The 13,939-nt window shown below is 39.6% G+C and overlaps 1 protein-coding gene across 1 annotated transcript in view; it reads right to left on the bottom strand.

The window, feature by feature from the left end:
- cenpp (centromere protein P) overlaps positions 1-13,939 on the bottom strand; it is an 88,021-nt gene that overhangs the window by 51,217 nt on the left and 22,865 nt on the right. The gene's annotated exons all lie outside the window — the stretch shown is intronic.

The raw sequence follows: 13,939 nt of genomic DNA on the forward strand, positions 1-13,939 counted from the left end.
CAACCCAAAAACATAGTGCCTGTTTCTGTTTCAGGCAGCTAAGTGGTGCCAGTGATTATTAACATCTTCTGTATTAAGTATTCCAATTAACAGAAAGTGTATCCGCACCAAACTGAGGATATTTGTCAGTGTCATTAAAAATGTAAGAATATAGTCTGTCCTGTGCTCCAGGTCTGAGAATTGAAAAAAACTTTTCCTCTGCATCTCTTCTATCTCTGACTCTTCCACCATGACCAGCAGCTAAAGAGGAATTACTTACACCTGCTCAGGAAGGTGTACATTTTCTCCAGTTTCACTGAATATATTTGTTTGGATTTTGTGCTATGGATAATAATGCTGGGCAGTTGGATGAATCTATCAGTTATTGGAGATTGGTTTTTGGATTGGAGCCCATTTTGGAGGGGTGATTTTTGTTATTTTATTTTGCTAATTCAGTGGTCTGTCTCCTAGATAATTCACCTGTATCCACACTGAAAAATCAAGCACAAACTGGTCAGCTTCCACCAGTTTATGTGTCCTTCCTGATAATCCTGTCATCTTAGGGTGACCAGAGGTCTCCTGTGTCCTGCTTTTATCACAGTAAAGAATTATACAGTCAAAATTTAGAGTTGCAAGTTTTCTCTGCTGTTTCAGACAGCACTGCTTACACTGATAGAATATAATATTAAATCAAGGTGCATGAATGTAAAATCAATAAAGCACGAAAGCAAACACGGCAAGAGCTATAGTCTAATGTTTAAACTCTACTTCACTATCTTTTACTAGTCCTTAGAGTCAAATAATTGGAGGTTTCTGGTGTAAAACTTATGGACTAAACTGCCTTAACACCTGTGATAAGCGTATGCTATAGCCTTAATAAATACACAAAGACAGACAGGACAGAAGAAATGAGAGAGACAGACAGACAGACAGACAGACAGACAGTCATAGCCAGAATCACAGACACTGTTATTTTAGCCAGTAGCGATCTTAAAGCCAGAGCTTTTGAAGAGCAGTCCAATAAAAAGAGATTTTATCCAGATGGAGTCTACTGCTCAGGAGACAGCCGTGTTCTCCTCATCACAATTAGCACAGAGGGAAACATTCAAGACCACAATGTCCTATTAAACAGACATAATTACATTAACATGGGAACTTCCCAGAATTCCCCTGCCTCCACAAACACATGAAAAACGCATTGACTTTAACCGCAAACAATAATATAGATGAACTGTAACTGTAGTAGGGAGAAGACAGAGTAGGCTACTGTACCACTGGGCGGGTATGATTCATCGACTGAGAGAAAGACAACATACCATTTTTACTGAGCTGCACATCAGTCTGCCTCAAAAATCCTAAAGCTGCAGCAAAATTGAAACACATTGAAGACACATAATTTCAAAACCAGAAGAATTTCAGGCTACTTTAGTTTTGCAAAGAGCTACTGATTGTCCAGTTAATTAGTCCATTCATCGACTAGTCAGTTTGGCAATTATTTCGATGATTAATTAATCTTTAATGTAAATTTTCAATCAAGAATGCCAAACATTCTTTAGTTCTGTGTGAGAATTTATTGTTGTTTTTGGTCTTGTGTGAAAGTAAATTGAGTATCTTTGGGGACTGTCTGTCCGAAAAAACAACATTTTAAGACTTCGGCTAATTGCGATTGTGACAATTCTCTGACGTTTTATAGACAAAATGATGAATCAGTTAATTAAAAAATAATAATCTGCAGATAGAACAAAAAAATAAAATTTCCAATCTTGCACTGTTAAAGTTTTGCAGTCTGTTGCATGAAACCAGATTCAAAGATGAATATGACAGTTTAAATTACCCACATTACTGAAACGTCACAAACAGGTCGGGAAATCTGCACTGGAGAATCCATCTGTCACCCCATCAGTCAAACATCCAGTGAAGCAATAAAAGACTTATTGCCTAAGTGAGCTTAATATATGTCTCCGGTCAACACTGAAAATCAATAAATATATTGACTCAGACACAAGGCTCTGACATTTTGTTTTTATCAGTAATGACTTTATCATGAACAGTCTGAGTGTACAGACCGTTAGGATCCATGATGATCACACAGGACTGAAGCAGGCTCTTAACAGCTGGAGTCTGAAGGTGGAAAAAAATGCTTTTCTAAACAACAGATCTAACATTGCAAAAACAGTCTCACGCAACTGGAGAAAGCCTCTGTGCTTTGAGGCACATGCTACATCTGGTTACAGGTGAACTATGTATTAGCTGCAATTTTTTAAAATTGTTTTTTAAACACACTGGAAAATATTTTCTAAAGATTACACATCTACACAGCTCCTCTAGTGACATTTGAAGGAAAAAAATATTGCGTGGCCCAGTTTTACTAAGTTGAGGGAACAGGATCAATGACTTGTGGCCACACTAAAATTGTTACTAGTCAGCTCTTTATTGACTTATTGACTTGATTTAATTTTATATTAACCTCGGAATGAAATACAGTGACATATTTCAGTTACTCGCCATTAGGTATGAAGTAATTATTGGCAAGACACACTTTGTGGCAATATTTTTTTCCCTAAAATGCAACCAGAGAAGCTCAGTGCATCAGATTTAGTTGATTATTTTTGAATTATCATGTCATACAGTTGCCAGTTTGTCCAGTAGCGAATATTTTTCTAGACAAGAACTAACCTTTCATGCGTTCTCACCCACTGGACATACTCCAATAAGGTCTGGGCCAGAGGTGGTGCCTGGGTAGAACATGCCCAAAACCCATCAACACACCCGTTCACTTGCTTTAAATTCGCCAGACAATAACCTGCTCTCTCTATTCACACAGACTCAATTGGACATAACACAGACTTTGCACAAGGGAGCTGGCAGGGTAAAATCTGTTTAATGTCCAGCCCAACTGATTTGAACGTTTGCGTTCACACATACAGCTCCTCTGGGTGATGTCTAGACAAGTTCAGGGTTGCAGTACATGTGCCTTTTCATGAAGACAATGTGGTTTTCAAGAAAACTGTGAACCTCAGGTCTGAAGTGGTAGTTGCCAGCAGTTAGAATCAGAGAGACAAATACTAAAATCCTCCCCCATCTGTCTTGATGACAGATTCATTAGTTATTGGAGAACAGAGAACCACCATCCAATACCACCCAAATGGAAGCCATTCAACACATAACACTCTCCATATGTCCCAACATGCTTTGGTCCACACACAGATCTTCAGTTAGTCCCACTATACTGCACTTGTCACTGAAGATTGTCAGAAAGCCAAGAGCGGGACTCAGTCTAAATGAGGAGCACTGACAATATTAATATTAACAAACTGCACATTGTGGGTAACTGAAGAAACATTCTCACTCACAAAATGAAGGCAGATGGTACATATTAGATGTTCTACCCTCTGATTTAAGTCAGTAAAAGAAAGTTAATGTACATCACTTGTGCTGAAATGTACTATCCATTGGTTTGCACTGAACACATGACTGACCTATAATCTGATATGTCGCAAGAGGTATGTGGGATAAGGTAAACTGGTTGTGCAAAATATGGTGAAAGCTTTGACTGTGATTTCCCACGCCCCTGAAAGCAATTCTGTAAAATGTTTTGGTTGTTTAAAACTGTAGTTAAAAGGAGCAGTGTGTAGGATTTAGTGGCATCTAGCACTGAGAGCACAGATTGCAACCTGTTGAATACCTGTCCCATTACCAGTCCCTTTCCAAGTGTGTCAGAGAGTCTATGGTGGCTGTAAGGTGACAAAATGCCAGCTACCACATCAACTAGTCTGTTCGTATATTATATTCAATTTCTGCCAATAGATCCCCATAAATGTTACACATCAGCCTTTAAACGCATATGAATGACCTGATTCTGGTGTTGCAGTGATACTAATTTAATGCTAATGTATGCCTGGTTGTTTAATTACATTAATATACTACTTGTATAGAACATGTAGCAGGAACAGTAAATTGGGGTAACAAACATTTTCAACTCTGGGAAAATGACCGTGGTGTAAAACTTCAACACCAATTAATCATTAATTGATATTCTTTCAAATAATGTTTGATCTCACATCCAAATATTTCACATGGATGAGTAAAAACTATTCGTCATATTAGGTTTAAATGTAAAAAACAAAAAACAGAAATGCAGAATCATTAATCTTCGCTGGGATGTCATAAACATAAACCTTTTTACTCTGAATCATTCCATTAACTCAGATTCATTTTCATTTTCAGCAGCTTCAGGTCCAACAATGACGTGCGGTACCTGGAAACATATGTTGACTCCGAGCACTAGAATAATCAAGGGCTTGATTGTGAACTACTGATATTTAGTATCTAAACTGATTCAAAGTCAGCGTGAATCACCTCAGAGCCAAACTGTCCTTCAGTTTCTGTCTGGCAGAAGGAAAATGCCAGGAATGTAGGGATAACAAATCCGGTAGTCATCAGAGAACAGAGAACAACTATCCAATACCACCGCAAACTGGAACCCAGTCAGCCAGTAATACTCTCCATATGTCTCATACTGGTTTAGTCCAAACCGTCATGTCTCAGCTGACAGTTTAATCAGTGCTGGTCTCTTGTCCAGTACCAACAGACAGAGACCATCATCAACACACCAACACTGCTGACACACAACACAGATCCAAGACAGCAAAAGACTGGATCAGAAGGAATGAAAGCAATTGTTTTATTTATCAGAATCTCAACATGGAGGCTGTAAAATTCAATTGTTTCTGCTCTTAACTTGTGCCATGTTTTTGCTGGTTGTAACTCCACCAAGTCCATCTTTTTCCTAGATGCTTCACAGGCCGTCAAATCAAATAACTTTTACATAAAATGAGCTTTAGAGTAGTAACTACACATCTATGCAGAATTATTGTGCATTGTTTTCCTGTATGTGATTACTGGAGTTAATGGAAGAGTGAACCACAAGTTGACCTGTTCATTTAGCTAGTTATGTCACTTGGTTATCAGCCTGTCAACAGTTCCATCTGGGAGCTGGTAAATCTAAATTTTGGTAGGTCTGTGTGGTGTGAAAAGTTTTATGAATGCTTGGATTCTCCCAGGGGGATTGTGCTGTGAGTAAAATTGGGACTAAAACCAGTGCTACCTCAGAGTAGAACTGGTAAATTCCCCCTGGGACAGAGTGAGAACTCACTGTTTTAGCACACTCTCAGACATTAAATTGAAAGCAGGATGTCATATTGTCATTTTCTGACAATTGCTGTTTGAAATATTAGATGGTGGTAGAATTTAAAATGCAAAAATGTGAACAATTCATTTAGATTATACAGTATATACACAAATATGATGCAATCTAATCTCATAATCATATCTATCAATAAAAAATGGCTATATAGGGCTGCAAATAAACACTGGCAAGTCACCTGTGTAGCTAAAAAAACAAGTTTATGTATTTTACCACTGTAATATAGCAGCGCTGTATTATGCATGTATTGCACTTGCATCAGTGACGTTACTTTCTCCTTAATATCAGAGGAGAAATCTCACTGGTTTAGAAACATTTCCTGCAAGCGGTACGAAATATGCATCTCTGAAAATTTATAGCCAGTTAGGACAGGTTTTCTTACTATGAGGTGCTGGATAAACATGACCCCAGATCTCCAAAGCACCTGGGAGACACCATCTATCCAAAACACCTACACACTGCACAAATGACTGATGATGGTTTATGACTGCTCCGTGCTCACGTGAACATACCACGATCCCAGGGCAGCTAGAATGTACAAGAGACGTGTGAGAGCCTGTTTACCCACTTAAACTCAACATAAACACACCAGGGGAGCCTTCATAAACATGGCTCAGAGTTTTAGTGGTGGATAAACAGTGTTTACGTATATTTACCGTACAATCCATCCATGAAGTTTTATAGATGCAGACGACCAATGAGACTTATTCTGACCCTGCAGGTATTCTGGCCTTTACATCAGAAAGGAACACTGGGTGTCACTTTCCAAATGCTATTTTCAGTTGGATTTCAGTACCACAGACCTGGCTAACGATCTCCAGTGGTACTTAGACCTTAATCCCTGGGCGCTGAGGTGTTTTGCTTGAGTGGAGGGCTGACAGTAAACCTCATGCTGGGATAAGAGCTTCCAGGCTTAGGGGACGATGAAAGGCTCTTTACAGTAAACAGTCGACAGCTACGCACAGACAGCAGACCCTGAGATGTCCGTAACATGACATGAACCAAAGATCCTGTATAATTCACCACACCTGAATTCAATGACTCTTGATGAAGTCTGGGGCCAATAAAGCACAAGCAAACAAGAGAGGAACAGAACTCTACCCTGAGACTGCAGGGGCCTCCCTTTGGCCTGGCTGGAGAAAAAAAAAAAAAAAAGGCTAATATTCCTGAAGGCAAACAAATATCTTGGACTGAGCGTGTAATAAAAACAAAACAGGAAAGAGTACACATTCAACTCAGCATGTGGATTTTCTTCAAAATTCAAACATGGGATCACTGTCATATCAAACTGATTGGGAGGTAACTGAAAACAGGCTCCAGTCCAGGCCTGACATCAATCCCTGCACCTACACGAGTTTTGATGTAACAGCAATTTATCAGCCATCTTACAGAGAACAACTTGTGTAGCATGACAGAGTCATATGTGCAACAGCAAACTTTATATCCTGGCCTTCCTCCCTATGTATCCCAAACATCTGCTCTGCATCTGACTTTGACAACAGGAACCATACACAGACGCTGCAGTTTCTAAGAGAAGCTCAGCAGTACTCTTCAACACAGCATCACAGTGATAAAATACATGTCAACCAAACAGGTTATCAAGCAACATGGTCCAACATTTTTTCTTTAAGATCATATTCACAGAAACTGAATTTATATTTAGAGGTTCTCCTGGTTGTAAAATGACTATAAAATGATTGTGTTTATGATTTGGGGTGATAATAATGTCAGAAATATAAAAAGAAAATCCCCTTCTAGCATAATAAAGATAAGAGATTTCAGAGGAAAAGCAATACAACTTTCACCTTTAACCCTGAACTCTGGGGAAAAAAATAAAAATGCGGCAGAAATTAAAAAGTCATCCATTGTTTCTAAAACCAAAGTGGTGGTCTCCTCGTGGAGGCTGCAGTTCTTCTGTTTTAGCCATCAGGTCGTCCTTGGATCCTCTGGGACTGAATTCCAAGGCTGAATGCCAGTATTTGAACCAAGGCTCAGCATAAGGAAAAAGACTCACTTCTACAGTAAATAGGAAGATGGGATACCTCTCCTGCAAGGGGGTTTAAATCCAAAAGATTACAGGAAAACAAAACAGACTTACAGTAACACAGGCCTGAGAACCAATTCATTTTAACATGGTAAAACTGGCAACGCAGCTGTTGGAACAACTTCTGGAGCATCTCAGACAATGACTCATATGATGGATATCTTTTAAAAAGAATAATGAATTTTCATGTTTTATGAAAACTAAAGATAAAAGATGAGTCATACAAGCTCTGAGCTACTGAGTTTAAGGGGAATGGAAATGTATTTAGAGCAACAGAGTCAGAATTTGGAAGAAGTTGGGGTGGATTGATGGGTCTACAAAAAGACAAGGCTTTGACAGGGTTCGTTTCCCATTTGAAACCAACACAACCTTAACCACGTGTTTATTATTGTAACCATGATGACAAAGGTCCTGAAACCTAAACAAAGTAGTCACTGTAACCCACCAAATGATCTCCTACACTTAACCAAGATGTTTTTGTGCCTAAACCCAATCAAACTGTGACTGTTCCACAACCTAAACCGTGTTTATTATTATAACTGTGACGACAAAGATCACAGAACGCAAATTATTAATTTTTTTAAAACATTTTTTTTTATTAGTTTGTTTTTTTTGAAAAGGAGTTGTTTTTTCCTGAGCTTTCACACTGCAAGTAAAGGCATCACAATCACACAGACTGTCAAAGGCTACTCTGGGTCAAAGGATCCCAGTAGTTGGTCCTCCTCAGATGCAGCAGTCGCATCCCTAGGAGAACCTCAAACTGTCCCACCGACATCCTAAAAATATGTCTGAAACTGTCTGTGGTGGAGCTTCAGCTTCTGTATGAGTATTTCGCACTTTGACATTCTTTATTCATGTCACGCTTTATGTGAAAAGACCTTAACAGAAACATTGTCATGGCACTGGAGTTGTGTTTGTGCTAATGCAACCCTGTCCTCTTTTTCAGTTTCAATTCAGTTTAATTAAATTGCCACATGTTTATTCCTCACTGGCTGAGCTTTCCCAGTCCAGGGAGTAGATGTTGGGTGTAAAAAGCAGCCTTTGACACCTGAGACCTCCTTTTAGCTCTGGTTTGGTCACCACTAACCCTAAGGAAAAACATCTGGCTCTTCCACTTTATTCATCAGCTATTCTCTAACACTGTCGGTCTATCATTTGGCACTGGGCAGATAGTGAGCAGAGCATTTATTAGAGCTTGTTTACTAAAAACAGCTGCATGCTGTTACTGAAAACAGGGTACATTAGAGCACAGAGACTTAACTGTTCATTAAATGTTACACAAAGCCAAAAGTGTAAACTCTAAGAGGCTAAAAATCTCCACAGAGGTCCAAACCTGGGTGATCACTATCTGCAGGTCTAATTCTTCTTTGTTTGGTTTCAAATGGAGCCTAATAAGGGAATTGAAGGTAGTACTTTTTTCTCAAGCATTTAATTTGAAAAACATGTAACACTCATTACATAACGAGTCTCTAAGCTAAAATAAAAAACCTCACTGTCAGGTCTGCAGTTGCTGGCGGCAGCCCAGAGCAGAGGGGTGGCTATGTCACGACCAAAACACAGAGCTCTCAGTGGTGGGTTAATACATCATGTCAGTTGTCAGCCAGACCCATGCAGACCAACGCCGTTTAATGCCTGACCAGGTGGTCCCGCTGTGTCGTAAGCTACTCTGCAGTCAAACGGGCGTCTGTGTGTGGAGTAAACCCGCTGACGTATGTTGTTTTGTCTAGACTGGCTTCAGTCTGCCGTTACGTATCACTCGCTTACACCTGTCACCCTGAAACCAAACTCAACATCACGCCGACCACAGCTGTCAGAAGAAATAACCCAGAGAGGAGTTTACCATTAGGATGATTGTGTTTACATGATAGAAAAGTGGTGGGTTTGGAACAGGCATCTTCAAGGATTACAGCAACGCTCTGGAACAAGTTAACCGGTTTTACTAGTCTGATGAAAAATAGCGTTTTACGACTGGAACGTACTCTGACTGCAGAAAGAAGTATTTTAATTGCATTTTTTTGTCTTGTCTGCACTCAGCTGCAACTTGGTCAGACATTAGAATACAGTAGATTAAAATAACGTGAGTTTGTTTGATAGAACAGTAAACAGATACACCAGTTGATCTACTGTAGTATTTTCTGACTAAGTTGCATCTAGTGAGTATTTGCTGTAGTAACCACAGGTGATGACAGAAATCTTACAGATTTTAACTGTGACAGTGTTAATATCTTTTAAAAGAGCTTGAGAGAGACGTTAAAATACTCTGCACGCCAGGATAATCAATGTGTAGAGTGGCTGTGATTGTCAGACTGATTAAAACATGCTGATTCCTTAAAGGTAACCTGTGGAGTTATTGACCACTAGCAGCACTACAGAGCAATGTTTGTTTGTACTGCGCACGTGTACCGGACATTTCTGATTTGGACATCTCAACTGCTTGGCTCAAGTTAGACCAACATTTGTGGGATAAAAAGCTCTCCCTGTAGAGTTTACAATCCTTGTTGCGCTCATTTATCCATTCGCTATCATCCAAATTCAGCACTTTTCTTCCACTTCTCAGCCTTTCCTGATCAAATTGCAGCATAAATGAGCAAGACAAACTGTTTTCAATGTAACAGTCATGTTCCAAGCTATAAAAAAGGCAAACTCATGTTCACAAACACACACTGCGCAAGTAAACATGACAGGAATAATGTATGTTTAGTGTGTTGTTGTGGGTGGCTTTCCCCATTGACATTCTTTTATTGTGCAGTGGAATACCAGTGAAACCACCCTGACAGCTAAACTCTGGTACAGAAACTTAGTGACAGTAAAAACATTCTCCAGTTGCTGGCCCTTTTCCCAGAGTCGTAAAAGTTTAAAGGTGTTCATAATTGCTAACACACCTGTAACAGTCCGGGCTCATGTTCCTTGGATGTTTATATCTGGGCCCCCTTCTTTTTCCTCTCCTCTTGAAGGCTGAAATAGTCACATGTTTTCTATTTAAATGTTTTGCTGTTAAACTTCAGTCTTTGCTCTTTTGCTCGGCTTGTTTATAGAGAATTTGGTGTCTCTTGTTGTTTCATTTCTCCATGTCCGGGGACAACACCAAAAACAGCTAATTCTTAAGAACTGCTCTGGGGAAGACCAACATCCCTCTGACTTGACAACCAATGTTGAAATCGACCCAAGAACAGCTGGACCTCGGCAGCTGTTGAATATTCTGAGTGAACAGAGTTCCTTCATTTGTATTATGAACAATCTCTTGGCCTTTCTGTGATGGAAACTTCTTCCATACTTTTTTGCCTTTTCCCAGTAATCCTGTTTTTGATTCATTTCTGGAGTTTTTTGTGTTTATTATATTAGCTGTTATTTATTGATGTGTTATTGCCTGCACAGCACTTCATAATTCTTTTGAAAAGCAAAGCTGTAGAGGTCTGATACATATTAAACCATAGAGAAGCACTGATTAAAGAGATGAACAACGGAGATATGATTTGTCCAAACTGTTCTCATGAGATCTTCCAGGGATCATTGTTTTGGTTAGAGTGCACTCAGACCAAAGAGAACCTGTTCACCTTTTTCTATCACCTTTCAGAGCATTTTCATTCTGTTCATCAGCTGAACTACAGTAATTTACATTGAGTTTTATTGATTGCCAAACTAGTCATTTAAAAAAAAAAAAAGTAGCTGATTTATATGACCCTAAGACACCTCAACTCCTTCATTTGTATCAGCAACTCACTCTAAAGCCCCTTTTATACAGCCTGTTCAAGGAAGGAATGTTGTGTCTTTACTTAACCATTCTGTATAAAAAAGTACAAACAAAGATAAAGGAGAGTATTTGTTGTCCCACCGTTAAGCCGGCAGTGGAGGTAGGCACAGAGCCAAATCAACATCTGTGTAAAAGGGAGAGCTGGCACTGTCGACAAACACCAACTAAGGATGCTGCTGTGTTACGTTACACCTCTGATTCCACTGTATCGGCATGCTACATAAAATCACACACTGGAGTGGCATTATGACAGCTTTGTTTGGTTCAGTGTAAACGAGCAAAAGCAGCAGGATCAAGGGTCTTCTTAATGGCAATATAGCGCAATCTCTATGCTACTGATATCAATCTACAACTGCTGCTGTGGACACCAAGAGTCATCTCATTGCCATGAGCCTTGGAATATCAATCAGACGTCAGGGTAAGATGGACCAAGAGATCGACAGGAGGAGTGCAGCAGTGTCAGCAGTAACATACTAACATATTAGACTGTTGTAGTGAAGACCTGGGGCTGAGAGCGAATCTCAGTCAATCCACAGTCCAACCATCACCTGTGGTCATGAAGTCTGGGTAGTGACCAAAGAATGATATCAGAAGCGGCCTGAATTAATTTCCATGGCAGGGTCTCTGGGCTCATTTTCAGAGGTGAGATGAGAAACCTGGAAGTCCAGAATAAGCTTGAAGAAGAACCACTACTTTGCCCTGTTGAAAGGCTGCAGTGGTTTGGGGATGTGATAAAGATGCCTCGTGGACACCTCCTGAAGGATTTCTGGACGGGTAGACTACGGGTAGACCCAGAAGAAGCTGGAGGGACTATACTGTAATATACCTCATCTGGGATGGGAACAACCTAGGATCCGCCACAAAGAAATAGAGGATGTGGCTGGAAAGGGGGACAACTGGGCTACCTTGGTGTTGGGTTATCCTCAGTGTCTGACAAGCGCCTATCAGCAGATTTATTTTGCCTGTTGTAAAGCGACAAGTAAAACGACCGAAAAATGGATGGATAATTTTTATGATTATTAACCCTCCCTAATCAGTGTTTCAAATTAAGTCGCATTACACTATGCAAATACATAATCAAATTATGACTGTTGAATTGCTGACACAGCACAAGCTCTTTAATAGTCAGTTTTGACCAGTCAAAAGAACTACAGAGCTAAGTTCGATTCCTGCCAGGGATATTTGTTGCATGTCATGCCACTCTCTCTCTCCACATTTCCTGTCTCTCTTCGTTGTCAACTGTCCAATAAAAGCAAAAATGCCAAATCACACAGAACACTAAAACTAAATAAATACAAAACTAAATAAAAAACTAAATATACCTAATCTACTGTTGCGCCAATGTGTGATGGTGGTCATTTGTGTGAAGCTTGTGTGAAAATATCCATCAAAAAGGACTGAACCTTCTAGACCTCCTGCCAAGTCATGGAAAATTTTATTCGGTTTTACTTTAGGGCATTGATGATGAAGATGAGCATGCCTTTTTGCACAGTGCCATTTGCCAAAACTATAAAAGGCAAAAGATTATTAGACCTAAATGCAGCTAAAAACAATGCAGATGAGAGATCTCAATACACACGATGTCTTTCTGCACCTGGCATGGCAGAGGTCTGTGTGCTCTTGTATACAACTCCTTTCAATTCCCATATATTAAGTATAACTGGAGGCCTAACTCTGATTAAAAAAAATCTAAATTTCCATCTTATTTGCTATTAAGAATAAACCTGAAAAGTCCATCACTAATTAAGGAGGTGCTGACAATGATAAATTCTGCCTGTCACTATTTCACAAGCTTATCACCTATTCCACTAAATCAAAACAAACCATGACACTGTTGGTGTGTTGCTCTAAGTTATATAAGACAATCAAATGAATTATACATATCAGAAAACAGAACAGAAGAAAATATTTCAAAATGAGAAGCATATGAACTCTTGAACAAAATTCTCATTCAAGACACCTCAGCATCAGGAAGGAAGCAATAAGAAAACCAAATGTTGCTGCCGCTGGAGGGACTGTCCTGACTCCAGTCTCACAAACACAGTCCTCAGGTGGTTTAGATTGAGCGCCTTATGTCAGAAACACAGATTTAGGCTGTGATATAACACTTTCACTCAAACAGGACACATTTAAAACCAAGCTTAATCTACAGTGAAACATATGTGTTGGTTAGTGCCTATGGCTGTGAAAGCTTGCATAGCCAATGAAAAGAAATGCAAGGTGAATGGAAGCCCACTTCATCAGTACCTGTTCACTTAACTTCGTACCATTAACCAAAGTAACGATCTCCGTTGGTAACTATGGGCCTCCACAACAATGACAGTGCTCCTTCTCCTTGATTTTTCAAGCCTGGGAAGCCTCTCTTGGAGGAATGAACATCATTCTTCCAAAAGACGTCCCCTCATTTGGTGTTTTGATACTGGAGAGTGCTGTCCAACACGTCACTACAAAACTTGTTCAACAGTCTGAAAGGACCTCTAAAATTTTAGAAATGTCCAGTTTAACCTCCTAAGGAACCACAAGAACCTCTTTAAGGACCTCTAACCACCTCAGTGGCAAACAAAACTTCATGAAGTACCTAGAACTTCATAAACAATCTGTAAAACCCATACAACTCAAAGAAACTCCTCAATCACCCCTAAAACATCTGTGAGTACTCTACAACTTTTATATTCTCAAGATAAAATACAAATGGGTGCTAAATGAAAGGAGAGCCCATCATTAAGTGCATTAGTAAAGAATGAGTTCAGTGATCCTTGTCTCCAAGCCTGTTGCACTCCAATAGAGGGATGGGAATAGCATTCTTCCAAAAGACATTCCCTCATTTGTTGTTTTGATCATTGGGTCGGAGACTGCTGTCTGACACGAAAACCTCCTGAAAGTACAGTCAAACCACCTCAGTGGCCATCAGAACCTCTTAAAGTTCCCTAAAACCTCCTTGAGGTCCCCTCCTTGCCTA

This window comes from Lates calcarifer, linkage group LG12 (genome assembly GCF_001640805.2).
Source record: "Lates calcarifer isolate ASB-BC8 linkage group LG12, TLL_Latcal_v3, whole genome shotgun sequence".
Lineage (NCBI taxonomy): Eukaryota > Metazoa > Chordata > Actinopteri > Centropomidae > Lates > Lates calcarifer.